Source organism: Triturus cristatus, chromosome 7 (assembly GCF_964204655.1).
Source record: "Triturus cristatus chromosome 7, aTriCri1.1, whole genome shotgun sequence".
Classification (NCBI taxonomy): Eukaryota; Metazoa; Chordata; class Amphibia; order Caudata; family Salamandridae; genus Triturus; species Triturus cristatus.
In genome coordinates this window covers 1,284,677,594-1,284,705,485 of record NC_140590.1, presented here as the reverse complement: position 1 = coordinate 1,284,705,485, position 27,892 = coordinate 1,284,677,594, and the positions used below count along the sequence as shown (strand labels likewise).

Below are 27,892 nucleotides of genomic sequence, written 5' to 3'. Positions count from 1 at the left end.
ATCCCCTGCAGCAGTTGTCGCCGCCTGACTTGTTAATAGCACCTCTAGTGCACTTGTGACCTGCACCATCCCCCGAGACACGTCGCTGCAGCAGTGTGTCAGGCCCTCCTGCATCGACACAGAGCGCCGGCAGAGTAGAGAAGTGGCAGTTGCCAGACGGTTGAATGCCCTGGTGTTAGTGTCCCTCCTCTGCCGTTCCCGGCGCCGTGCATCTATGTCAGCATCTAATTTGCTGCACAACTGCTGGATTGACTGGGACATGTCCCGAATGCCCGCTGCCATTGCGCTGATGTTATTGTCCATGTTGACAAATGTAGATTTCATGCACCGCATATGCCTCTGGACTGACATGACTGCCTTTGTTTGCAGGCGCTGTTGTTTTAACATTTGGCCCTCGAGCCCCGAGAAGACACCATGGCTGTCAATGTTTGCTGGTGGACTCTGGACACGCGACCTGCGGCGCCCTCTTGCACCCGTCTGTTCTGCCTGTGAGGTGTAGGGCACAGTGGCATGGCTCCCATCCTGGGGCATAGTTATTTGCTCAGGGCCCCTGCTGTCGTCAGACGAGGTGTCTAAGGCTCGCAGCCTGGCGGCAGCATGCCTCCTCATTCTCACACATGCAGGCGGTGATGTGGCCGGTGACTCAAACATGAGTGGCGATGCTGGCTCTGGGTGAGGTGATGCTGGCTCCGGTTGAGGTGAGGCTGGCTCTGGTTGAGGTGAGGCTGGCTCTGGTTGAGGCGAGGCTGCCTGTGTTAGTGGTGCGGCTGCCTGTGGCACTGCTCCCTGGGCTGAACTTGTGCTGGCCAGAGCTGATCTGTGTGGCCGGTGTGCCCTCTCTCCTGCAGCATGTCCTGTCCTGCGCGATGTCACATCTGTGGACAGAAATGCAACATTGGCTCAGTGTACCTGAAGGGCTGCATTGCAAGCATCACAATAAAATTATGTTACACTCTAAATTTGTCCTCTGCCTCCTTGTGGCTAATGTGTGTAACATGCCTTGTTGTCCTGTGCTATTTACTTCATGGTTGGGGTTTCCCTGACTACATCTCCCAGAATGCATTGCCTGTCTGCACTAACACATGGACTGGAGTGGGATACTCATTTCACAATGGGGGATGTGGGATAGGGGTAGGGGGGGCTACATTGCTGTGCATTCGTCTTACCTTGTTGGGTGGCGGCTCTGGCAGAGCTGTCAGCATCCCCAAGGCCCACGACGCTCTCATTCTCGATTGTGGCCCCCACCAGCTCCTCCAGTTCGGTGAGGGCAGGTGCCCTGTTGGTTTCACCTCCAGTCTGGCTGGCCTCATTCTGGATTTCCCCCATCTTCCTCTTGGTTACAATCCTCAGGTCATACCAGCGCTTTTTGAGGACCTCTATGTCCCTGTGGGTCACTCCCACAGCATTGACCTGCGCCTGGATGGCCAGCCAAATATTGCGCTTTTCAGCCTCAGGCACTTGCAGGGACTGCCTCCCAAACAGCTTCTGGTGCTGCTTCACCACCTCCTCCACCAGCACCTGGAGTTCCTTGGGGCTGAATTTCATCTTCCTCCTCCTTTCCCCTCCATCTCTCACTGTCCTCTGCGTCGACATGATGTTATTTTTGCTGCACAAACAGGCACTGGCTCCCTGCCTCTCCTCTGCACTCCAAGCCTCTCCAGAGTCTGTTAATTGTGTGCACCTGCCTGGGTGTGGCCACTTCCTGGTTGGGTGGGGTGTGGTTGCACAGAATTGGCTGTTTCATCAAGTCATGTGATTTTTTTACCCGATTCGGTAAATACCGATTCGGTATTTACCGATTCGGTAAATACCACCTTGGTATTTACCGATTCGGTAAATTCCGATTCTTGATTACCGAATGTTACCGATTCGGTAATTATTACCGAATTTTTACCTACATATAACTTACCGATTCTTAAATACCGATTCGGTACGGTTCGGTATTTAAGAATCGGTAATTTTTATTTACCTACATGAGGCCCCAAGTATACAGAGGATGTGTAGGCCCTATACTCCCCCAGCCGCTCGGCTCATATTGAGGATCTGGTAAGAAACACTGAAGAAACTGTGGTGGGAAGGGCGGCTGATGGGGAAAACGCCTCTTTGGGAGGGGCACACATTCGGATGGGTGGCAGCACTGGAGTGATTTCGACAATGAAACCACTTTGGGATTGCCACTCTGGGCGACATAATGCAGGGGATGACACTGAAAACATATTAGGAACTACAGGGAGAATATCATTTACATCATTACCAGTTCTTTCATTATCCTTTGTTGAGCCACGCCCTCTTGCCCTACATAGCAAAGCTGGAAACTCTCCCTGAGTTTAAACCCCTAAAAGCCAAACTCTTCTCAGGTAAGCAGGTTGACCACAAAATGATAAGATTTATCGCACACTGATAAATATTTCTAAAGTCCCTCTAGAGAAGTTACGTGAACCATTGGAACATGATTTGGGTTCCCTGGAGGAGAATGAATGGAGGAAAGCTATGGGGCACCGAGGGAGACAGCTATTATAGCCAAGCTCCGTTTAATCCAGTGGAAATATGTCCACATAGTATATTGGTTACGGAGGATGGGAAAAATGTCCAACCTATCCTGCCTCTGTTGCACCATGACAGAGTGAAACCTGCTACTTACGGTATGGGAATGGCCCAAGATCCAGTCGTACCTGGAGGTGGTATTGGGGGGCCTTGGTTCAGTCCCTGAGACCGGAACCTAAACTGGTTCATCTACACCTAACAGAACAGCTAGACTCCAATAGGCACCAAAGGGCACTACTGTGGTTAGGATTGGTGGTAGCAAAACGAGGCATTGCCCAACACTGGACAGACAAGGGACCCCATTGTTGGAGTAGTGGTTTAGGGAGATAGACCACTGCATGGCCCTGGAAAGGCCGATCTATGAGGTATGGGGCTGCCCGACAAAGTTAGTCAAGATGGTGGTAGGATAGGGGCAGTACCGCGGTGTGGAGATTGAGCCAAATCAGACTGCAGAGACTCAGCATAGAGAGGGAAATCCACTCCTACAGGTCAAGACCGTGTGAGAGATCAGGGGGAGGAGAGCCATGTCTGATTTATGACATATTTGTGATATGTGTATGGGTTGCATTGCAGGGTGTGGGGAGGGAAGGCATGAGTACGGGGAAGGAGCATTTGTGGAACAGTTGTTTGTATCTATTGGTGGATATGACATGCATTTAAAACTTCAATAAAATATAATATTAAAAAAAAGTCTGCAGTGCATGGGGAGTTCCCTGCTGCGTTCCCTGCTGCATGATGCAAAGGGAATATATATCTCGATTCACTCACGTTTGCTCCTCTTCTACTTTCCTGATGGCCAGGGAAACATTCATAGAAACTCAATCCTTCTCCCCAGCTCCCCCGCCCAGTAACGCAATAGAGAGTATTTCAACCTTCACCCTGGCCCAAGAGCATGGGGGGAGCCAACAAATCCTCCTTGGCCTGACCAACGGATCAGGGTGAAAATACACTCCCTGTTTTTGCAGCTAGGCTACGAACGATTCAGTGCCCCCGAAATATGAAACATGCTAATGGTCACGGCCTCGTCCATGGGCTGCGATGGCTTTTTGCCACCGCTTCCCAAACTTTCCCACTATGCCTACAGCAGTGGCTTGGGAGAACTGTACTACTGAAAATCAAGGCTGAGAATATCAAGATACAAGAATATTATTGACAAAATATCGAAAGGTAAGTGCATGTAGAGGGAGTATAAAATTACCACTCCTAACTCCACATCTACTTACCTGGTAGATATACATGGTGAAGGTACACATATGTGGCGTTAGGCATAGAAACATTATACTTATCTTTCAGGAATGTGGATTGGCTACTTTGCCCTCGATATTGGTTTACTTCGATAGTCTACCTTGGATATTCAGGGGGCACACTGCCAGATAGGACATGCCACCCTCATCTTCTTGTGTCTTATCATAGGACCAGGCAGCCCCCCCCCCCCCCACCCCATTCCCCTGTCCTTCGCCAAGGGCCAGGCAGGCACAGCCTTGTCAGGGCGCACACCGCCAGATAGGACCTGCCACCCTTATCTTCCTGTGTCTTATCATAGGATGAGGCAGCACCCCCCCCCCCCGCCCCATTCCCCTGTCCGTGCCCAAGGGCCAGGCAGGCACAGACTTGTCAGGGCGCACACCGCCAGATAGGACATGCCACCCTTATCTTCTTGTGTCTTATCATAGGATGAGGCAGCACCCCCCCCCCCGCCCCATTCCCCTGTGTGCCCAAGGGCCAGGTCACAGCCTTGTCAGGGCGCACACCGCCAGATAGGACATGCCACCCTTATCTTCTTGTGTCTTACCATAGGACGAGGCAGCACCCCCCATACCCCCCCGCCCCATTCCCCTGTCCGTGCCCAAGGGCCAGGCAGGCACAGCCTTGTCAGGGCGCACACCGCAAGATAGGACATGCCACCCTTATCCTCTTGTGTCTTATCATGGGACGATACAGAACCCCCCCCCCCGCCCCATTCCCCTGTCCGTGCCCAAGGGCCAGGCAGGCACAGCCTTGTCAGGGCGCACACCGCCAGATAGGACATGCCACCCTTATCTTCTTGTGTCGTACTATAGGACGAGGCAGCACCCCCCCGCCCCCATTCCCCTGTCCGTGCCCAAGGGCCAGGCAGGCAGGCACAGCCTTGTCAGGGCGCACACCGCCAGATAGGACATGCCACCCTTATCTTCTTGTGTCTTATCATAGGACGAGGCAGCACCCCCCCCCCCCCGCCCCATTCCCCTGTCCGTGCCCAAGGGCCAGGCAGGCACAGACATGTCAGGGCGCACACCGCCAGATAGGACATGCCACCCTTATCTTCTTGTGTCTTATCATAGGACGAGGCAGCACCCCCCCCCCCGCCCTATTCCCCTGTCCGTGCCCAAGGGCCAGGCAGGCACAGCCTTGTCAGGGCGCACACCGCCAGATAGGACATGCCACCCTTATCTTCTTGTGTCTTATCATAGGACGAGGCAGCACCCCCCCGCCCCATTCCCCTGTCCGTGCCCAAGGGCCAGGCAGGCACAGACTTGTCAGGGCGCACATCGCCAGATAGGACATGCCACCCTTATCTTCTTGTGTCTTATCATAGGACGAGGCAGCACCCCCCCCCCGCCCCATTCCCCTGTCCGTGCCCAAGGGCCAGGCAGGCACAGACATGTCAGGGCGCACACCGCCAGATAGGACATGCCACCCTTATCTTCTTGTGTCTTATCATAGGACGAGGCAGCACCCCCCCCCCCGCCCCATTCCCCTGTCCGTGCCCAAGGGCCAGGCAGGCACAGCCTTGTCAGGGCGCACACCGCCAGATAGGACATGCCACCCTTATCTTCTTGTGTCTTATCATAGGACGAGGCAGCACACCCCCCCACCATTCCCCTGTCCGTGCCCAAGGGCCAGGCAGGCACAGACTTGTCAGGGCGCACACCGCAAGATAGGACATGCCACCCCTATCTTCTTGTGTCTTATCATAGGACGAGGCAGCACCCCCGCCCTCTGCCCCCCCCCCCATTCCCCTGTCCGTGCCCAAGGGCCAGGCAGGCACAGACTTGTCAGGGCGCACACCGCCAGATAGGACATGCCACCCTTATCTTCTTGTGTCTTATCATAGGACGAGGCAGCCCCCCCTCCCCGCCCCATTCCCCTGTCCGTGCCCAAGGGCCAGGCAGGCACAGCCTCGTCCCTCTTTATCCTCCTCCCCGTGGGCAGGCACAAGAGCCAGGAAGCACCTCTCACACATATACCTGGCCTTTGATAGAGGCCGGGAGCAAACATCATAAACCTTGCTTGACCTCCCCTCCCTTGCTGGCTCATAACAAGCGTAAGGACAGCGAATTCCTGCTAAAGATGTACTATTCCAAAGTGTAAACAGGACACTGGGTCAGCAGTTCCAGTCCTCCATATGCGCGGGGAGGAGAAGGGGCAGCACAGCTGCCTGCAGCCCTGGCGACTCATTAACTGTAGTAAAAGGGACAGAGGTGGGCGGCTGCTACCGGTCCCAGTGATCCATCCATCCCCGCACGTGCAGGCATGAGAGAACAAGCATTTACAATGCAACGGTCTCGGCATTGTTAAAGTTAGAGCTATTGGCATTGCTCATGACAATGCCGTTTCTTTAAATGTTTTAAAAACAAAAACATAAACAAAAATAATGTCATGAGCAATGCCAATAGCTCTAACTTTACCAGTTAGAAAGTATAAGTGCTTGATCCGATACAGTACATCAATGCAGTGTAATGCAATGTAGCCAACGGAGCGAAAGATCTGGTCGAGTTTCCTTTGCAGTTAATGTGTATTCAGTGGGTACAGATCGACTAGCCCGCGCCCTAAGCACACACGCAAGGATGTGGCAGCCTTCCATTTCTTGCTGATTCAAGGCGAGTATGTACACTACACCGCTTTCAAATGTCACTGTTCGACTTCACCCAGTGTGGACTTCGAAAATCCCAAATGAGCAGGGGGCATTGGTCCCGCACCCCCGCTCGCGGAATCCATCACTGTAAAACTGCAGGCATGTGGACATCGACTCCCTCCCCCCCCTCCCCCCCCGCTAGCATCGTGGCTTATCGAGTGAAAGCATAAATGCGTTAAAAAGTAACCAAATGACATAAAACCACTCACCCCTGAAAGAACACACTATTAAAACTGTCCTGCAATGAGCGTAAACACGTTCACTCTCAAATGTTTAGGGATCGCTTAAAAACAAATACAACTAACAACTTTGCAAATGAAACTTCATAAATGAAAAAGAAACAGAAAGCCGCAGTTACCAGCACATTTCAAATCGTCACGACTACCTGGTTTACAGAGATTCTCCGTTGGCCCAAAATTTAGTTAAAAAATGAAACTGCCATGAAGATCGGAGTCCTGGTATGGAAGTGGTGTTGCAGATCGCCAGAATTGCCACCAAGCTTCTGAATGACATTCTGGTACAAATTATAGGAACAGGAAAGGGGAACATGGCGGCCGCTAACTAGTAACGGTCGCGAGCTCTCCCGCCTGGATGGTGGACGTGCACAGTTAGGAGCAACAGTTTTGTGCTTACCGCAGAGGATTTCCTGGAGCGAAAGAGCAAGGAGTTTGAGGGACCGTGAATTTCTTTGTTTACGGCAGTTCTTCGGTGGTTTCGGCGGCTTTGTGCTTCCCTTCCCGTGTTGGTCCCAATGTTTCGTGGTGGTGGTGGAGAGCCGCTGCAAGGACGCTGGGAGGTGTGTGGGCCAACAGCAGTGGCGCGGCTCAGGAGGAGTCGCCGCGCTGCAGCATGGTCTGGATTCCCGTCCAGGAGCTTTGACGTGTCGGGGATATTCAACGGCATTCCAGATATAAAAGCAAAATTTCTCGAGAATACCCCCAAGAAATACACCAATGAAAACCCAGAGCGGGATTTCACCTCAAAGGAGCAGGAGCTGGGAGATGTAAGCAGGGAAACAACGCCGATGACCCCGGTAAGGAGATAGGGGCAGGCTTCACCGGACGTGGGTGTTTTTGGAAAGGGGTGGAATTCTCTGAAAAATAATCACCTTCTGAAAGGATCACTGCTCGGCGGTTTTACAACTATGCACGCCCACGTACACGGTTCACTGGAGTTTGGGACAACCACACCGAGGGCTCCTGCACCGTGTGACGTTCCCGCCAGGATCTATATGAGGTACATTTCTCAAGCACTACTAAGCCGAGGGCACCGGAAGACACCACCGCCTTTCTCCGAGGCAGAGCAGAAATGCCTCGGAGAAAGGCAGCGTCCTTTTCGGATTCGGGGGCGTGTTTTGCTGTTGTCTCCTCCTTGAGACTTCTTGCAAAAAACACGCCCCCCGATCCGAAAAGGACGGGGCCTAATCTGAATGACTTACCTCTTCTCCAATGGCTGGCCAGCATTCAAGAGGCCAGCCAATGGAGAACAGGGGAGAAGAGGGGCGGGTTCAAGCCCCTCTTCTCCAAGTAATTAAATCTCGGAGCGAGACTGCACAAGCGCAGCCTTCGCAGCCGAGACCTAAAAAGAGAAACCAAGCAGACGAATTGTGCCCAGGACAACTCTGCGAGAAGTTAAATGAACAAAAAAAATGTCTGTAGGGGAGGGTATGGGCATTCCCCTGTGGACTCCTCTTGGTAGCATTCCAAGGGAAAGCCCCTCGCAGAGTCTAACGTAAAAAAAAATAGAGAGAATGTTTTTTTCTCCAAATCCTCGCAGTAGTCACGGTGACCGTGACGGCTCAAGGCGGTATGTGGTGGGTTTGGAGCACAGTGACTGGCAGTATGGCATGATCAAAGCCAAACCCCTCACTTTGTGGCAATTCCAAGGACCGAGAGCCATGTGCTATGGGATCACCGTCATCAGCACGAGCAAGGCCACGCTTGACGTTCATTGGCTACGGCAGAGGAACCCAAAGGCTGTTTTCTGTGGCTTGGAGGAGAGGACGACAGTGCATGACAGGACCCCACACCCTGCACAGCCCTTTTTGCTCCAGGCTGGGTTATGTGAAATTATCAATGTGGTCTATGTTCAAGTCATGTCACGTGTGACTCCAACGCCTTTCTGCTGCATCACAAGTACCCACATTTTGTGGGTTCCCTAACAGAAAATGTAGCCATTTTTAACAATAACGAATTCATATATCACTTAAATATTGCTTGAACTTCACTGAATACAACTTTATGATTTAATTAAGTTTGCCAAGTGAAGCACTGGTATTGTGCCTAGAGCACAAACATTAACAAGCATTAGCAAAACAAATACATTTGACTTTAATGTGCTACTGCATGCAAACTGAATTTGTTCGTATTTGTGTTTCAATGTGTTACCACATTACAGCCCGAGCTTCTCGAATGCTTGTGTTGTTTTAAGTAGCTGATTATGTGCTTTTAATGCATGAATATTTGAAAGTAAGCATAAATATGTACACATATGTGACTCGAAAAAGGTTCCTGACTGCCGTACAGAAAAAAGCCTACTGCAGTTGAAAAACGGTGCCATGAAAACAAGCATTGGCATAGCCAATAGTTCTCACCTTTGGGACCTTATAAGTATTAAGTTATGCAGTACAATATCCTTGGTGCAACAACATCAACTGTTGCATGGCTAAACCCTTATTAGGTCACAAAGGCAAGACCTATTGGCTATGCGAATGCCTGTTTTACAAGTGATTGACGCAGAGGGCGCCAGGGCGGGACTGACCAAGATCACACGGACCGTCAACTGCGCACAAATAAGTTTGAAATGAGATATGGAGGCAGCCATCGAGAGTGACCAAAACCCTGGGACTGCCGCACATGTAGATCGCCTCTCTTCGAGAGATACAGTCATCACATTAGAAATGTGTTAATATCGCAGGCTATCAAAAAACTGCACTTTAGCACCAGCGAGAATCTGCTAACTTCATACCAATAACGGCGGGAAAAGCATTGAAAGCGCATTTTCCGCAATTAATCCATATTTTAAAGTAAACCTATCGTCGTAATACATTGTGTTCCAAATGTGGTTACTGGTTCGCAAATCTGTCACAGATTCTGTCAATGTTTTCTAATGACAGGGCTGGGAGAGTAGGTGATGTGCCCAAGATCACAAACCGGGTCTGATTAGGTGTTTGATGCGGAGAACAGCAAATGCCATTGGTGACAACTTTCGCTTTGCCAGGCCGGAGACACAAACCCACCAACAGTGGTGCCAATTCAGAGAATACAATGTTGCAATGTGAGAAACAAGGCCAGGGTCCTTCTAGGAGTGAGGTGCGCTGTGGCGGCTCTCGTTAACCAGCTACGGATGGCCCTTGCTGCTAGTCTTACATGAGAATGAACCACTCAAGGGTGGAATGATAGTGGGGTGAAGTGGGGTGAAATGAGGGGCAGTGACTACCTCAGGAACCCACTCAGTGTTAATGTATAAAAGACGAGCGCAACCCGGGCTCACAGATTCCTGATCAAGAACCAAGACCATGCATAGTGCCAATATCAGCAACACTCACCATCCCCCATACAGCAATCTCCTAGAGAAATAACCAGACAAGACACCTTCTTTGTGGAAAAAACTGCTGCAGTTGTTTTAGCATTACAAGTATGCCAAGATTGGTGGGTTATCTTACGGGTGATCCCAAGGCAGGCAGCCTCTCGCCTTCTGCCACCTGATGAGCCAAATTACACCGTGGCTGTGCCCAACGGTGTTTGCCATATTTTTGGGGAGGGAAGACCCCTCCCACCGGTGGACCAACAGCCCACCCCTTTGCTCACGCCCCATAAGGAGACGGAGCCTGCCAGGCAACCCCCGGCTGCTCAGGTCCAGAACCGCCCGTAGGACTAACGGGGTGCTGTCGCTCCTCCAGGGTCCAACGCAAGGATCTCCCTGTGGATATTTGACTTTTGCACCCTTGTTGTGCTCCTGCAGAGGGTACCCAAATGTACCTTACAGGCTCTGGGTTGCCCTGTAACTCCACCTGCAACACAAAAGAATACATTAGACAAACCCCCCCCGCCCCCACACCCTGCCTGAACGCCGGGTATGTGGTGGGGAGTGAAACGGCGTCGGGGTAGTGGGCAAAGAGGGCACCCAGTGGACGGGGAGAGGTATATGTACCTCAACCACTGCCCCCTCTACCCGGAAGTGACGCGGCACACCGGACCCCTGAGGGTCCCAAACACTGAGTTGTTCTGAACTGAAATGAAGGATAGTGCCAGCTTCGGGAACCCATTGATCGTTGGCATTTAAATCAAGACTGGAGTGCATCACGAGCGCACAGGTACCTAGTGAAGAACCAGGATCACACATCTGTAACATCAAGGTAGCATAAGGTCAGCATCTGTAACAGAGTCACACGGAGGTGAAATGATGGCCAGCGAGGGACAGTGACCGACACTAACCACCCCTCAACGCACTGAGTTTGGCACAAGGAGTGCGACACAGATTCACAGATACCTGGTCAAGAACCAAGATCACACAGAGTGTCCACATCTGAAACAGAATCACACCGAGATGAAATGAGGGATAATAACACCCTTAAGAGCGCACTGAGTGTTTGTGTATAAAATACAAGTGACCTAAGACAGAGGGGCTGAGAGATGCCTAGTCAAGATCCAAGATCTCACAGCGTCTCCAAATACGAAACAGAATCATATTGAGATTGAAACACGGGCTCACGGATACTTAGTCAAGAGCCAAGATCACACCGAGTGACAACATCTGAAACAGAGTCACACTGATGTGAAATGAGGGACAGTGACCAACACTGACCACCCGGGGACGCACTGGGTGTTGGCTCACAGAGTGCAACACGGGCTCACAGATACATGGTCAAGAACCAAGATCACGCAGAGTGTCAGGATCAGAAACAGAGTCACACTGATGTGACATGAGAGACAGTGAGTGGCTTATGAAATCAGAGTTTCTCATGAGAAACAAAGATAAAGAAAAGCACCGGGGCAGACAGGTGCCTAGACAAGAACGAAGATCACACGGACTCTTAGCATCTAAAATAGAATTACATGAGATGAAATGAGGGACGCACTGAGTGTTTCGAGTAAGAAAGTAAAGTGAAGGAAAACACCGGGGCTGAAATATATCTATTGATGAACAAGATCACACAGAGTGTCGTCGTCTATAAGTGCTGCATGGAAGATCTTTGAAGGAAGGAGACCACCTGCCAAGTCAACAAAGGAAAAGCAATTAAGAAAGTTACTGTAGGCACCCGCCAAAGACCACGTGCAGGCGCAGCCGAGTCGGAAGTGCAACCGGCGGAGAGGTGACTGAATTTAAAACTTAAAGAGCCAGACAGCCCTGAAGAAGTCGAGGGGTAACCCCCTTATGACGAAACACGTGTTGGCTGGGCGTTTTTGGATTAAAGACAAAGAAAGTACAAAAAAAGACTTTACTCCTATTCCTTTTGTGTGCACCTAATGTGCGCGTAACCTGCATTGAATATTAGAGCGTGTGCAAGGGATAAGAATCCATGAGAGTCAGAGTTGTTTCTCTGCATAAAGTCGATGTAGCCTGCAAGGTGTGAGACCACAAGCAGTGTTTTTCTCATGTTAAACTGGATTTCGTTAAACTGTCATTTGCACTATAGTAATAAATATGCGAATGTGTGTTTATTAGTAAATTTGCTCTAAAAAAAACGCTTATTGGGCCGCATTTTGTTCCATTGCCATGGCGCTATGTGTGTAATATTTCTTCTTCATGTCGCATAGTCATAGGAAAGTAATCTGTGATCTTTACAGGAGTAACAATGCAAAAATGCTTCTATACGAGTTGAGTTTAATGTTTCCTTGTGTTCGCTATCAGTCTGGCTTGTGTATGTAGTACGCTTTTCTTGGGACAGGATGTCTCACTGGAAGAGAGTTCCCACATGTTAGAACTGGGGGTCTCTAGTTGGCAGAGGTAGGTACCTTTGACCAAATAGGGACCCTTGCTTCTAAGTCAGGAAAAGGGGATTACAGAACTGGATAAACCCTGCTCACCCACTTGGTAGCTTGGCAGGAGCAGACAGGCTTATCTCAGAGGCAGAGTGTTAAGCATTTGTGAACACATGCAGTAATACAGTGAAAACACTACAGATGGACACTACACAGGTTTTATAAAAATAAGCATTCTTTATATAGACTTAACACGATTGATATTTTTAAAGGACAATATCGACCTCTGGTGTCCTCTTGTGACCCTGGTTTTTAAGTCCTTTCGGGAAGTTGGCTTCCCAGTGTCATGGTCGGAATCACACATCGTACCAATATTTAAAAAGGGAGATCGAAACTGCCCTGCACATTACAGACCCATCTCCTTGCTGGATTCTTTGGTTAAGGTGATGGGCCGTATTGTGTTGGACAGACTACAGGAGTGGGCAGACTGTAATCATATTTTGACCGTCTTCCAATACAGCTTCCGCAAAGGTGTTGGGACCACAGAGCAGGCCATTAACCTGAACCTGATAGTGAGCAAGTATACACAAATAAAAGGGGGCAATTTGTTTTTTGCGTTTGTGGACTTGTCCTCCGCATTCGATTGTGTGGTCCATGATAAACTTTGGTCTATCATGACCTCCATGGGTGTTGACTTTGCCATTGTCAATTTTCTTAGATATCTGTATTCAACTTGTTCTGTCCAAATTCGATATGGTATGAACGGCGAATGCACTAGCCCAGTTGACATCACAAAGGGTATCCGCCAGGGGTGTGTGCCCGTGCCTTTTTTATTTAATTTGTATATTAATGGCCTGGGTGTTACCCTTGTGGACTCCTATAAGGACCTGCCCCAAATTGGCAATAGGCCAGTACCAGTATTATTGTACGCAGATGATGCGGTGCTTATGGCCCGCACCCCTAATGCTCTTCAATATCTCTTAGATAAATTTGTTAATTTTATGGAGAATCTGGGTCTTTTAATTAATATAGGCAAAACGCATGTAATGAAAGCCGGCCGTAAGTCAGCTAAGGGACGCAACATTTCAATAAGAATTGAGACTTTACCTCAAACACTAACTTTTTCATATTTAGGAATAATGTTTGATAGCAATGTTAACTGGAAAAGCGCAGTTAAATCAAGAAGAATGCAGTTTCTCAGATCAATTGCGGGCCTGAGTAATTTTTCCAGGAAACTGGGAAATAAACTCCCTAGGGACATGCTGAGCATTTATAACGCGAAATGTCGGTCAATAGCTATGTATGGTTCTGAATTGTGGGGACATGTAGACGTTGATTCATTACTGATACCAAAAACAGTGGTCCTTGACCAATAATCGATATATCTGAGCCATATGCTTCGCTTAGTTAAATAATTTTCTAATCCTGAGCTTGAAAACAGAAAAACTCTTTGAGAACAAAGCTCGCAATACTCAATATATAATTCAATCTAACAAAGGACAACATCCAAAACACTGTGAAATAATATACATACGTTTATTTTTTTGCCAATTCGCAATATTGATAGGACAGTACGAGGTTGCTCCAAGGAGAACGTGCATCAAAAGAAGGTGATTAAAGAGTGAGTGAGTGAGACAAGAAATGGGAGGTACATAGTAGTAAGAACATTCAATCAAATTTAGGCAATGAGGATCGGTTGTAATTCACCGTCCATGATGCGATCGAAATTGATTAATCTGTGACACCAAGCCCTCCATCCATTGGAAGTCGGGATTCCTTCCTGTGATATAAGTCCTTTGAATCTGATTAGATGTTTGAGTAAGACCACCTTCCAGTCAGGTTGCCCCCTCTTTGGTCCTGATGAAGACCCGCAAGGCCAAGGCTTAAAAATCCCTAAGGCCATCAAGACGGGTCGAAACGTCGACGCCCAATTTTTACTACCTGGGACACATATTCAGTTTTTCGTGCAAGACCATTAATGGGGTCATTTTATGAAATATACTAACATAATTCTGTATTTGATGAAAGTGACCAGGTTTCTTGGATTTTGGACGGTGAATTACAACCGATCCTCATTGCCTAAATTTGATTGAATGTTGAACAAACAAAAGGTTCGCAGGGATGGAGATGCGACAGTTCCTTGCTTCGGGGGAGGGGATGCGTCGCGCCTCAATGCTTGCGCAGAGTAGGGAATGCGTCTTGGTCCTTACCCGAGAGGAGGTGATGCGTTGATTCTCGTACTGCGTTCCAGTTACGATGCGACCAGATGGCGCCTCGATGTGATGCGACAATCCGATGCAATGCGATGCGATAAGATGGCACCCTTGATGCGACGCTGTGAAGACGATGCGTGCACGCCGGCGGCCGTGCGGTGAACTCTGTAAGTTTGGAGCCGCGACAGGCCCTGTGACATGCTTCTCCGGTGATGCGATGGCAACCTCTGCGGCGGTGGCACGCTTCTCCGGTGATGCGTCGGGTAACAGCTTTGACGAAGGCACGCTTCTCTGGTGATGCGGTGGAGACCTCTGCGGCGGCGACACGTTTCTCTAGCAATGCGACGGCAACAGCTGCGACTGGGACACGCTTCTTCTTCGTTGAGTCGCACTTCCAACTCCCAGCGACACGCAGGCTTCTGCAGACAGATTTCCCAGCAAGGAAATTCAGAGGGTCGCTGGTGGTGAAGTCTTTTGTCCCTGAGACTTCAGCAGGAGTCAAGCACAAGTTCAAGCCCTTGGAGTAATATTCTGCAGGATGATGAAAGTTCTTTGAAAGTTCCTTTCCCTCTCCTTGACACTGAAGGCCAACCCAGCAACACAGCACAACGGCAGGGGGGCAGTCCAACTCCTACAGCTTCCTTGGTGGTTCTCCTTGGCAGAGGTTTGTCTTGTTGTTCTAGAAGTGATCTCAAGTCTTGGTGTCTGGGTACCCATATTTATACTACTAAATCCTTTGTCCTCTGAAGGCAGAGGAGCCTGTACCTAGTCCAAACCAGTTCTGTGCAGTCCTGGAGCACTTTGTTTACAGGACTCCTTCTTTCCTTTGGCAGGGTGGGGCAGGGACATCAGACGCACCACAGGAGGTGGAGCTAGCATTGTGGAAGGCAGGCACAGCCCTATTCAGACCCAGGTGCAACTCCTCCCACCACTCTACATACAGATAGGTCTATTCAGCCCTGTGCTGACTCACCCTGTCTCCTGGAATCCCCCAGCCCCTGTCACTCACAAAACAAGACACACAATACACATGCTAGCAGAGGCAGGCTGGATGGATAGGTAAGAAAAAACCTACTTTCTAAAAGTGGTATTTTCAAACACAGAATGTTAAACCCAACTTCACTAAAAGATGCATTTTATCATTCTGAGTTCAGGCATACTAAACTCGAATTTCTACCATGTTCCCTGGGTCAGTCAGAATTATAAGGTGTTATAATCAAACTGCCTATTCTGGCTTATGGGGACTGGTAGCCTTGCACTAGTGAAAAACAAAAATGGCTGTAATTCACTATTAAGACATGCCACACACACCAGGGCATGTCCTACCTTATACTTACAATGCACCCTGCCCATGGGCTTACCTTAGGGGTGTCTGATATGAAGTAAAGGGAAGGTTTAGGGACTGGTAAGTGGGTGCACTTACAAGCTGCTTCTGCGGGTGGCACAACCAGTGCTGCAAGCCAACCAGCAGCATTTGATTTACAAGCCCTGGGCACACTTGGTGCACTATACTAGGGTCTGACAAGTAAATCAAATAACTCAATCATGGAGTCACTAATCAATACATCAATTTAACATAGGGAGCTCTTGCACTGTGGCACTGAATAGCAGTGGCACAGTGCCCAAAGCATCTAAACCAGCAAAACATATAAAAAACAGAGGAGGCAATCAGAAAAAATGGAAGGGAGACTCAAGCCAATGGTTCCAGGTCTAACCCCGCAATCGTAACATGATATGACCACCATCTTTCATGACAAAATGTTTGACTCATCTAAGGCTGTGGTCCTCATGGTTAGCTGCTTTTTTTATTGCCTTGATGTTTGCGTCCATGGCTGATTTATTTTCAAGAAAGACGCCGGAGGACTTGGCATTTGTGCCAGTTTTTGGACTGAAGTCCTTGTTTTGCAAGTTTTCAAGACATTTAGCTGTTTTGCTTTTTTTGGAGTTTGAGGAGATGGCCAGATTTAGAGGGGCTTGGTTTCGTGTTTTCTGTGTCACCATGTGTTGTTTTGTGTCTGGCTATGTTTTGAAGTGCACAGCTAATTTAGCATCTTTGAATCTTATGTAGAGCTGTTATCATCTGCATGTTGGTGACACTTCATGTTGGGAGTGCTTTAGATAGCCCAGTTTCTCTTGGAAAAGGTTAAATAGTGCAGGCATCAGTAGAGATCTTCTTGGTACATCTAAGGGCCTAGGTAGAGGAGGGGAGAAGTTGTTGATCTTCACTATTTTTGAAGAGGCGCAGGTGTGTGTTTTTGAATCACTGGAGCACTGATGCTGATCGTTTAATGTGTCATGGTCAACAATGTCTACTGCCACAGAAGGCACAAGAAGGGGAGCACCTCCATCAGCAGTGACATTTAGGTCATCATCTACTGCCTTGACCATGGCCCTAAAGCCTGAGAGGTTGTTGGCTATTAGGAAGTGTTAGTTTATGTGAGCAGTGAGTTGCTTAGCCGCATCGCTCTTCAAGAGTTTATCAATAAATGGAATGATAAAGATGGAGCAGTAGTTTCCATTTTGTTGGGATCAGCTTTAATATTTTTCATGATGGGGGTGATTACACCTTTCTTTAGTGGGCTTTATGCAATGAATTGTGATATATGATTTTAGGGTATGGGGCCAGTGGTTGACTAGAAGTTTTGGCTCCTTCAGTTAGGTGGGAAGGCAGAAGTTCTGCCGCATAGCTCGATGGCTTAGTGTGGATGGCACGGCATCCTACAATGGCGACATCACTAGCGATGAGAAAGGATCAGCTATTTTTCTGAATGTTGTGGATACCGCCCCTGGTAAGAGCACAATTTTGATTCTCACGTACTACATCTTACTAGAATTGAGCCTTATACACACTCTTCCAACCAAGGCATCCCCTCTGAGTACAGTGCAACATGTCTTAAAGCGCTTCAGAGTCTGGTCAAGGGTAAGAAGCACTAGATAAACACAATTACAGTATGTGAGGACCTGTGGGGAACGCTGTAGATGAGACATTAGTTTCTACATGCTGTTTGATCTCAAGGATCTTTTGATACTATGTCCAAGCAGCAATGAGAAGTGAGGGCACTATTGCTGAGTTTGGATGTTGTCACAATCTTAAGTAGCTTGAAACTTTTTGCCTATTACTGTGTGTTTTTAATCTTTATTTCTATATAGAATTTAGCTTTTGTTTTAAAGATGTCTGCTGTGTATATTTTTTTCTGATGGATTTGAGGAGGCATTTCATGGTTGGAGAGAGATTTTCTCTAATGCATTCCACAGAGATAGGATTTTCTTTCCGGTCTAGGGTTGGCAGAGTACCATGTAGACATGCCAAAGCTTTGCTTTTTATTTTTTTTACGTTTCTAATGAACCTTCAACATACATTAATAAATCTGCATTATGTGAATTAAAACCAACACTGGATTAATTGATACATATACATCAAATAAATGCGCTGCTCTGCTAGCTACGGTATCAATTTACACACCCAGCTTTTATATTGCAGAATTTCTGGAAGGTAGTTGGAGAAATTAACAATTTGCCAATTTGTCACCAGGCACCCGTAATCATTCTAAACTCCAGATCAACAACTCAAGAAGCACAGTTAAAAGATTTACTATTTGTTGGAAACAAACCTACAACAACAAAAAAGCCATAGTGTGCCGGAAAACGAAAGGCCTTCTCTAAAATATGGTGAGACACCCTTGTGTTACACGCCGCCCAAGAATTAGCATGTCCCCTCAGTTCTTGTCACGTTCTGGGGTACTCAGTTTTAATCTCAGTTCAGGAGGCTGGGAGTGTTTGGGGCCCTCAGTTTAGCTACGGTTCTGGCTGGCTGTTGGTGTATGGAGGCCTCAGTTGTGAGCATACGGTACTGACCCTGTCAGCGCCATGGGTTGCCAAACAGAATCTGTATCACTGTTGGGATTACCCACCCGCCCTTTCACCCACTCATCTCTTCACTTCCACTTCAGCGGGGTCTCAGAGATCCAGCAACATAGAAAAGGAACTTGAAATGGAGAGAATCTTCGGCTCCTCTGCCCCGGAAGAACGTGGCTCATTGCCCTGGATGGACGAGGCACTGACTTGCATGAGGGGTCGGGGACACTCTACCAGTCTTGCACTGGCAGGTACTGAGCCGTACATGGACAAGTGTAAAAGTCACAAACAGGTTATTCTAACGTTTTGCATTATGGCCTCGGTCACTAAGCCTCAGTCAAGGATCACGTTTTCTCTGTGATTCTGCATTAGATTACGCAACAAGGACACCTACATTTAGAAAAAAAAGAAAACTGTGAAATATGGCGTACAAACTGTCCATCTCATTTTGTGTTCTTCTTACTCTGACTCTGAATATTATAGAAAATGCGCAGGTTTCTTAAGTGTGAAAGCTTTATTGAGATAGTTGTTCCCCAACAATTATTTACTTTGCATGGAAGATCTTTGAAGGAAGGAGACCACCTGCCAAGTCAACAAAGGAAAAGTATTTAAGAAAGTTACTGTAGGCACCCGGCAAAGACAACGTGCAGGCGCAGAGCCGCCTATTGGAAACAAGACCGCGTGTGGTGCGCGCGCACTGCAAGGAATGTAAGGTATGCAGCTGGTACCAGGCCGCGCTGCTGCTCGCTCCCGATGCCCCTGGGAGTCAATGTTTAGAGAGAAGGTGTGACATGCACCCGCCTTTGGCCAATTGCGGGCTTTCAATTTTTGAAAGCCACACGCAAAGGCCAATGAAATGTGTGGTAGGAGGCTGACCCGGAGAAGTCTCTTGGAAGCTGGAGTGATTCCAAGAGGCCATCTCCTAGGGTAGCGCATGCACGCTGAGCTAGGCGAGACCTAAAAGATTGCTCTCTGTACACAGTGCATGACTTCAGCTACGGAATATGTGTGATGATTCAGTGGAATTTTAAGATGTACAGAAAATGCACCAAACAGCCAATAGCAATACTGTATCTTGGCGGAGCTAAATCCTACTCTATGCATATATTTTATGAAAAAACTGTTTATGAGGGGTTTCAGTAAGTAATACATCTGACTCAGGAGAAGAAAAAAAAAGAACCAGATTAACAATGTTCCATAGTCTCATGCACAAATGTAAGCTCCACTAGAAATCAAAGGCAGAGCTTAAGTCGCAACATGGCTGCTTGAACGTACCATAGGATTGTCAGTGTGATCCGGTACAATTAAATTATTGTAAACAAATAAACAAGGGTAAAGAAATCAGGAACACTGAAGTAAATAAGACAGATTTATATTGTCGTGTACCTCACGACTCGGGTAACTAGAGTGTGTCAAAGCAGGAAGGACCGATTCATTCAAACCACCATCTATGGGCATATGATGTAAACAGGAGTCACTATAATAGATGAGGTTGTTCTTGTCATTTTGAGTCCCTCGGTGCTCAGTGGGGGTCAGGGCCGGACTGGCCGTAGCGGGCACCGGGCAATCCCCCGGTACGCCGCACGGGTGGGGGCCGGTTTTGGGCCCCTGGGGGCCGTTTTTGTTACAGGGCCGCTTTTTTGCAAAATCGTCCCTGTAACAAAATTGGCCGAAAACCGGCCCTGGCAAAAAGCTCGGCGGTACCCCCCTCCCCCCCCCCTCCCCCGGGGGACCGGCCGAGCACTTTGTCAGGGCAGGTTGTGGTTCCCAGTCCGGCCCTGGTGGAGGTTCTCACAAAACGCACAATACGAAATGGGCTGGAAAGGGCCTAGAAATAAATGTTCAGACTGGGTACCCATGATTTTGGGTTCAGGGCTTACTACGTGACTGACTGCTCATCCCCACCCTCATTTATTTATATCTTTCCATTACATCATACAGGACTATACGAAAACACCAGTGGCGGAGTAAACACAAGAAACTTCGCAGAGCAGCACTAGGCTCGACATAAAAATGAATTTGATCTTGTGCAATTTTACCGGATGCTCATGGTAATTGCTCCGATGCCTTTATGCCGAGTTTACCCTATATCAAACTACAAAAAATAATACTAACAATTTGGGAATGTGGGACTCCTTTTTTGGGAGTACTCTTGGCCTTGTGCCACCCCTCCCCGCTGCCACTGTCTAGCTCTGTGGGTCTGCTGCCTCCTTCGCAGCCCCTAAGTTGCCAGTTTAAGCCGCTCTCCTGAGGTCAGGTGACCGCTTGTTGGTTCTCTTGCCCCATACTAGTTAAGTGCATCTGTGCACTGCTCAGAAGATAACTGCAATTCTAATTGGTTCTTTATTTTGGTATTCATTCTGGTCTTTTGTATTTCAGCATTTCTCATGGACACTTCTCTCCCCATAATTGCACCATTTTCCTGCAGTTTCTTCCTGCTCCCACCATTTCTCTGCTTGCTGCCCTCCCACCTCTATGCAAGCCCATCCCACCTTCCACAACAACTTATGGAGGCCACTGTGCAGCTGCAGAGAGGAGCCCTTGACCCCTGGACTTGTGTCTATCTCCTCTGCCGCTGTCCAGCTGGTTGGGTCTGCTGCCTCACTCGTAGTCCCAAAGCTGCTCTCTTGGTGTCAGTAGACCACTTGTTCTCTTTCCCCATACTGTCTAAGTGCATCTGTGCACTGCTCATAAAATAACTGAAATTCTAAATGTAGTTGTTTTTGGCATTCACTTTGATCTTTTGTATTTCAGAATTTCTCTTGTGCACTTCTCTCACAGTAATTGTGCCATTTTCCCACTGTTTTTCCTGCTCCCGCCATTTCCCTGCTTGCCACCCTCCCAACTCCCTGTCAGCCCCTCCCTCCTCCCAGAACTACTTATGGAGTGATGAACCCTTGACATCTAGTCTTGCGCTGCCCACCCCCCACCCGCTGCCCTGTCCACCTTGTTGGGTGTACTGCCTCACTCGCAGTCCAAAAGCTTCCAGTTCTAGCTGCTCTCATGAGGTCAGGTGATCACTTGTTGGTTCTCTTTCCACATATTGTTTAAGTGCATCTGTGCACTGCTCAGACAATAACTGTAATACTAATTGTAGTTGTTGTGGGAATTTATTTTGGTGTTCACTTTGGCATTTTGTATTTTTAAAATGTTCTTGGGTACTTGCTCTTCCAGTAAATGTGCCATTTTCCTGACATTTTTCTTGCTCCTGCCGTTTCCATGCTCACCGCCCTCCCTGCCAGCCCCTCCACCTCCCAGTCCTACATTTATAGGCCACTGTGTGGCCGCGCTGCTGATGCCGCAAAGGGAAGCCTGTCTGCACCTGTCCATGCTAGACCGTGCCCAACGCCATGAGCCCTGGCCCTCTGCATTCCCACAGGTATTCCGCCGCTGACCTTCGTGCCCTGGACCCCGGACGCAACAACAATTGTACCTCGCATCACCTCATTCCACAGCGGGCCACTTTATCTACTTCCACTGCCAATTTACCTCCACCCAAGCACCAACCACTTTCACAGCAACTAACAACACGCCAGCCGGTGAGGCGCAGACCCCCCCAGAACAACTCAGCTACCTCCTGATTAAACCCAGATCACTCTGAAACACACCACCAAACTCAGGGATACCATCTCCACCCTCGACCCCGATGTGACATTCATTACAGAGACCTGGCTCACCCCTGCTTTGACCCCAGACATCGCCATGGCAACAACCACCACCTACAAGATGAAACACCCCGACTGCACCAACAGACATGGAGGCGGCATCGCCATCATACATAAGGAATCAATTACCTGCACCATTTCTGATGAAGACACCATGCCAATAATGGAACACATGAATTTCCAGCTTCGCACCGATAAAACCACTATTAGAGGAACCCTTGCGTTAGGACCATGAACCAGCCTCAGCGACGTCATCACGGAATTCCTCACCCTAATAGCCATCAAATCCAAACACTGTGTGTTATTGGGAGACCTCAACTTCCACCTGGACGACCCCACTGACACCAACTCCATTGACCTCCTAAAAACATTGGACAACATCGGACTCAAGCAGCTAGTCACCGACCCCACGCACAAAGCAAGACACAGGCTGGACCCCATCTTCACATCCAGCAACAGAATCAGATACAGCCACACCTCGGAACTCACGTGGTTGGACCACTCCATCATACACTTCACCATCGTCGGACCAGCCCGAACCACTCCAAACGCCATAGTGCCCCCTTCCCCAGCTGATCCAAGGTCACTCAGTAACAATGGACTGACACCCTCAGCACCTCATATCCCAAAGACACCACCAACTAGGATCAAACAGTACAGAACTTCAATGACTAGATCACCAGCGCCGCCTACCACTTCGCTCCAACCAAACCAGCCAAAATGCACAGACCCTCCAAACAACCCAGATTGTACACTCCAGAGCTCAGCATGTCAAAACACAGGTGCAATCAATTAGAAAGTAGATGGTGCACCAGTAGGAACCACACCAACCGAGCCAATTTCAAATCAGCCATCAACGACTTCCACCGCCAGATCAAAGCCAACAAAAAGGAAGCTCTGACCCAATGGATCAAGACCAGTGCCAACCAAGCCAATGAACTCTTCACCATTGTCAGACTTCACCTGCCAGTCAGCCAGCGGAAACTCTATACCCTCCTCACAGGAACTCTGTGACGCACTCGTTGACCACTTCCACAAGATAACTGTCATCTACAAAAACTTCGATCCCCAACCCTCCAGCCGCCTTAGTATTCCATCGACCACCACCACCGACCACCCCCTCATTGCATGGAAACAACTCAGCATACCAAACACAATCACTCTTATGAACTCCATCCACTTGGGAGCACACACCGACCCCTGCCCCCACTGACTTTTCAACTTCGGAAGAGACAAGATCAGCTGCCAACTCACCTCTATCCTCAACGCCTAGATAATCACCACCACTTTTTCTGATGTCTGAAAACAAGCCGAGGTCATACTCCTCATCATGGAACCCTCAGCAGGCTTCAGCGAACTCCAAAGCTACAGTCCCATCTCACTGCTCCCTTTCCACATCAAAGTCCTGGAGAAGGCCATCAACCTCAAACCCACCGAACACCTGGAGAGAAACAAAACAGGACCCTTCCCAATCAGGTTTCAGAACCAACCACAGCACAGAGATAGCTCTGATTACCTCAACAGACGACATCCACACCCTCCTTGACAGAGGAGAATCAGCCGCCCTGATCCTCCTTGACCTCTCCACAGCCTTCAACACGTCTCCCACCACACACTCATTGACCAGTTAGGCAAGATTGGTAGACAGACCATGCACTCACATGGGTGGCATCCTTTCTCACAGAATGCACCCAGAGAGTCCGCCACCCTCCCGTCACATTGCAAACCAAGAACATGGCGCCCACCTTGAACAGGACAGTTCTATGGCAGTTATTGTACTCTGCCTCTACCACAGTTTTGCAGGCACTAATTTAAATCAGAGGTGCTCCCGCACTAAAGAATCAGGTGCAGAGATGGGTTCCACTCAGAGTGTTATTGGGAAGCAGTCATCTTGTCCTCAGTTCATGCTCCGCACTCCTCTATGTATATTTTAAAGATTCTGAAGCAATAGGTCTTGCAGACAGCTGTGCTGTCAAACCAGACCTGAAAAGTTAAGGAAATTTACCAACACTCAGCAGGAAATTCAATTTTTTACTAGTTAGTAATATATAATAAATAGCTAATTTGCATTCTATTGACTAGAATGCCCCCAAATGTGCAAAGCATTATAGTACAATCACTTTAAAAATGCCTAACCATGCACAGAAGGATTATGTAGGGGGGTCAAAGTTACAAAGAGGGTCCCAATATTAAGGTTCTGAGAGTACAGAATGGAAAACCCAATAGGGAATTGTCTGTGCAAAAATGTCAAACATGCATTTGCAATGCAATAGGTCTTGCATTTAAGAGAGTTTGAGCTATTGACATTGTAAATGACAATGCCTTTTATTTATGTGTAATTGTATAATCATACATAATTTACAGCCTTGAAGAAGTCGCTGTTTGATGTAATATGTGTCGGCTGTTATTCAATAATGAATGTATAGAAAATTACAGAACCTGGTGTTTTTCTGCAATAAACCACAAAATTGAAAGCTTCTAGGCAGCCTTACTATATGAACTGGTCATACTTTTTGGTCTTCCACTTTTGTGCGTGGATATCTCTCTTTGATGTAATTGTACACAAAGGATCTGTGGATGCTATCTGAGATGGTACCCTGGGTAGAAGGGTTTTGGGTGTCGTTATAGCACCAACCTAGAATTATTTGAAGAATTCATAAGATACTACATGCACAAATATTTGTACAAAGAGGTGCAATTGCGTACCACTACTACTTTACTTTCCACATGAAGATACATTTCATGCCATTGGGAAGATATGTAAAGGCTGTCGTAAAGAGAATCATTTTGTAACACTTTGCAAAGCGAGGGAAAAAGTGAGTGTGTCACGTCATGAAGGCAAAATAGCTGCCAGTGCATCAAGTCATGAGGACAAAATGCCTGCCAGAAAGTTGCAGAAGCATTCCAGTCACGCCTACCGAAGTAAACGGCAACATCAGTTGAGGCAAGTAGAAACTGAAACAGGCTGATTGTCATCTAATTATTTGCTGAAAGGATTTTCAACGTCACTGTTGAGCGACAGTGAAGAAGATGGGTGAGTGATATTGATGCTGACTAATGAAAGATGTGAGCATGTAGGTATTATTTCTTGCAAAAAAGAAAACAAGTCAGAATAGAATTGACAAGTGAAATCACGTCTCAGCCACCGCACCTCCTCACCAGCTTCGGGGACTCCAACCCCCCAAGGGCACAAACGCCAGGAGGCGCCAACGTTTGAGACCGCGCCCGGAGGTGCATAAAGAGAGCTCAGGGCTCCTGCAGCACGGGACGTACGCGGGCATGCCTGGGCCAAGGGTGGGCCTGTCTGCACCCATCAGACCCCGGAAGAGGCTGGGCTGGGCCACCCCTCTGAGGCTTGCTCCTGGAGAACTCTGGACTTGATTAACCATACCATCGCGGGACCCAAGGTTAGTGACACAACACTTTGATTTTACTTATTGCCGTTGAGACCACGCAGCTGTTCTAATTTCCACATGGTCTGTCCAAACTATGTTTTACTCTTGACGGGACTATTTCCTCTCCGCTTGTACTGGGTAGCCACATATATCAGGAGCTAACCACAGGGTAGAACGTGGCCAAAAGTTACGAAAGAGATTTGAATTGCACTAATGCGTTATCCTTAAAGATGGGGAAGCGAACCTGCGCTGGTAAAAAGCAAATGCCACCCCTGCAACCTCTAACAACTTTCCAACAAACCTCGATTGATAGGATGCTCCAGAGGGCTATAGGTGTAGTGGCCACTGAAATTGAATTGACTGTAAGGCGTTTATCGCTATCCCCGGATCTAGCCTTACCCTTCACCAGACATGACGCATCAAGTCCACCTTGTATTAAACACAAAGAGAGTAAGGGATATTTGTCGGGATACAACTCCCAGTCCCCTAGGGTTATATAACAAAAAACAGAAGAGGGAGTATCCCCAGGACCCAGCGTCCTAGTGAAAAATAGAAATGGAGTGTGATACAGAAAAGAAAGAATTCTTTCTTTTGTAAAGAAACCCCTCACTCACCAACCTGGTTTGTGACATGGTTCATCATCGGGGTCCACCCAAGTGACCGAGTGCCACTTAGGTGTGCTTCGACGCCTGTAACTACAGCGGAGCTGGTTTTATTTGTGTGGGGTGAAAAAGTGAGTGTATTAAAAAAGTCTTTGTTTTATTCCTTAGAATTTTATTAGGAGTTACAAGACATAGTTAAAACCAAGTGAAATACTTAGGTTGGCTCAATGTACCACGAAGTATCAGTGTTTTCTTGAAGATATGGTCAACATGTTTCACCTTAAAAATGGCAATGCAAGGTTTTCTTCAGGACCAGGTGTGTGAACCGGGAGGTATGCGCACGCTAAGGTGCACCCTTCCCTGATTCAGCAAATCGCCAGACCGTCTACTTACGGTTCAGCACCCTTACAGCCTTCTGTGTAAGTCATAACCAACTATCTGAAAAAGATAGAACAGAATATATATAGCACAATTATATACATTACTTATTTGTGAGTGTGATGTTCCAATTCATCATGTATATACTCTCCATAGTTGAGTAGTGAAAGATCTTGACTTCTGGCACATTATGCATGTCATATTTTAGTCACATATTATTCATGCACACATGCAGTGATGCGTTTCGTAAACAAGAGTCTTATAAATACTCTTTGCCACTTGTACAGACCCATTAGCATTCACAATTGTAAGTGGGTGTCATGCGCCTCCGTGTATCTTAGGAGCGTTTTGTGAAAATGACTTAAAGCAGTCTCTTGGTCATGCATCAAAAATACCACGTAATTTAGCTTTTTAGTGGTTGTGCACTTAGAGCGACAAACGGGGGTGGGGAGAACCAAGGTTTTGTCTGAAATAATTAACCTAAAAACTCACAGGAAACTAAATGAAGTTTCGCCCAATGGAAACCGTGGGGGGGGGGGCAGTTATAGATGTAATCTGTTGAGTAGAACGTAAAAAGAATAACTAAAAGCATCCACTCACAAATGGCGTTTCTTACGGATCGACAAGGGAAGGCACTGCCTTCCTGGTGAAGGGGATATGGAGGTGCCCACCCGCAATGGTTGTGTACTCACGTCATATAACTCAGAAGCCCACCGGAATACCTGCAGTGGGGCCTCACGGAGTCCCGAGGATACCAGCGTCATGTTCTCAAGAGCTTATATGCCGGTTACTCGCAATCGGTCTTCCGCCCACCTGATTGCGATCATCTCACATGACCACGTATGCATGTGACTGGGGGGCGTAGTGTATTGTGGACCACCTGGACTAAGGGATAGAGTGAAAAGTATTGTGATTGCTGTACTCTATAAGGGATCGAGGGTAAACCTGTGATCTCTCGATTATTCAAAGCGAGTAACTTTATTATTACAAATATGAGCAAAAGTGTATCTTGATCCGATATTTTTGCATAAAAACTATATGGGTAGCAGTTTTTCAGTATAGTTCATAGGGATCGAGAGTTACTGTGTATTCTTCTCGAGTGTTGGAGATAGTCCAATGTTTTAGTAAAATGCATGTAACCGAGAGTGAATATATATTCTCTTGAATATTGGAAAATGCGATGGCTTATATGGACCGAATGTCTGCTAGTCCAATGTTTCAGTATATAGACTACTTCGGTTATGATGTAGCTATTGTAGTCTATTATAATGTTGTAAGTATTACAAGTAGGCATGCATGGTGTACTCAGAGGGACATGTTGTTATGACCCTAGCGGGTTCCCTCCCATTACTAATGTCACTGTGCCAGATTGGAAACGAGATATCTAGCCTATAGGGTGACGGTTTTGTGGTGGAAATCAG

General features: G+C 47.8%; 1 long non-coding RNA gene across 2 annotated transcripts in view; it reads right to left on the bottom strand.

The window, feature by feature from the left end:
- LOC146811892 (uncharacterized) overlaps nucleotides 1–27,280 on the bottom strand; it is a 252,533-nt gene extending 225,253 nt beyond the window's left edge. Inside the window, exon 1 of one of the 2 annotated variants that reach the window (XR_014966794.1) lies at nucleotides 27,164–27,280. This is a non-coding gene — a long non-coding RNA (uncharacterized LOC146811892). Of the gene's footprint in view, nucleotides 1–23,350; nucleotides 23,526–27,163 lie in introns of those variants that run through there. The other variant, XR_014966795.1, reaches the window with a different exon arrangement.
- Between the last annotated feature and the right edge of the window lie 612 nt (nucleotides 27,281–27,892).